Below are 1729 nucleotides of genomic sequence, written 5' to 3'. Positions count from 1 at the left end.
GTGATGAATAGAACAAAATCTGGGTGGTTGGGTATATAGGAGTAATGCATGTAATAGTTGTGTAGTTAATACAATGAGACAGCTAGCTAGAGCTCTAGTAACAAACTATGGAGTGTCTAAAGCAAGTACAATTTATATTACACATAGAAAACAAGCAGACTACTGACTGAAATAGATCGGTTTGTTCCCACCCTTCTAACCTTTCCCCATCTCTCTAACCCTTCCCACCATACCCCATTAGTACGCACCTGAATATAATGCGTCCAATCTGCATCCCGTCTTTCTCAAATACTTTCCGACTCCCAGAAGGCATCAAATGTTTTGTAGGAAAATCCTTGACTAATATTATAACTTATTTTAAATCCTTAATTATTTGAATAACAAGTATTAATTTTTTAGCTAGTATCGAACAGATAGTAAGTGTTACATAAACACTCTAGTTTTAGTGCTTAGTGTTTCATTGCAAATGTAGCTGCAGTATGAACTTAGTGCAAATCTATTCAAATATGTGTTGTTTGTGAATTAATTAATATAAAATATTTATTTTTATATATTTTATTAGATGTCATCTATTTAAAACAAGTTTGTATTTGAGGTGTAGTGAGGCTGCATCAACTGTATTATAGTTCGTTTCGTTATTAATTAAATTAATTATTTTATTTATTTATTAATAGTTAATTAATTTCTTTATTTTTAATATCAATTTGTATTCAAACTAATTAATTATTATTAATTAATGATTTTTTATTTATTTATTTATTAATTGAATTGCTGCTAGGTTCACACTGTTGTTTGTTCTAAGACACACATAGACATGCAGATAGACGTACACAGTACATGCAGACACATGCAAGAATCAAGAAAGAAACAGACATCGTGAATATACCAATGACCTCTCGAACGCATGAGCAAATAGCAAGTCAAAGAGTTAGACGAAAAATCTGACACAAGCAGAGAGATATACACAGCAAATTAGACAGACACAGACCCGTATGCTATGTGCTTTGGAGGGTTTAAATGAACCACTCCGCATAGTTAGTCAAAATACACTTTTCTCAAGTCAAATAAAAGTTTTTTGCGTATCTGATTTCTTCTATTAAACGCCGCACTCGATTAGTTAGATGTCTCAGCTGAGAGTAGAGATAAAATAGAAATCGCCGTCCTCGAATAATCGTAACATTTTAATGAATTCCAATACATCAAGTCTCGAAGTTTGAAGAAAATCATAAGACTTTTTCGTGGCATACATGTGTGGCAAACGTTTCTCTAGACTACCCGCATGACTCATAGTGTGAAAACCGTAAGTACTTACAAGTATTGTAAGTGACAAAGTGTCACACCTGTGCGCACATGTACACACTGCTATTAAAGCACGGACAGAAATCTTTAATGATTGAACTCCGCCCTTCAAGAAACAAAGACCACTTTTAAACGCCGCAGTTGGAATTGCATGTAGAATGTATACGCCACTGCGTTCAATACGGTATATACTTGCTTGTAATGATACACACTTCTGCCTTGACCATCATTCATACGCTCAAACCTAAATATATTAATTTTTAATCAATTTGCAGTAAAATCTATTTGTTAGTACTTGCATTATAAATATAATGCATATAACGTATGCTCTGTTTTGGCAGGTCCCTCGAGCTGCTACTCTGATGATCGAATGTCCTCGTCTTGTAGGACGATATGTCACTGTGTACTTGACTGGCTCGGGCAAGATCTT

Source organism: Corticium candelabrum, chromosome 2 (genome assembly GCF_963422355.1).
Source record: "Corticium candelabrum chromosome 2, ooCorCand1.1, whole genome shotgun sequence".
Classification (NCBI taxonomy): Eukaryota; Metazoa; Porifera; class Homoscleromorpha; order Homosclerophorida; family Plakinidae; genus Corticium; species Corticium candelabrum.
This window is presented reverse-complemented; position numbering follows the sequence as displayed.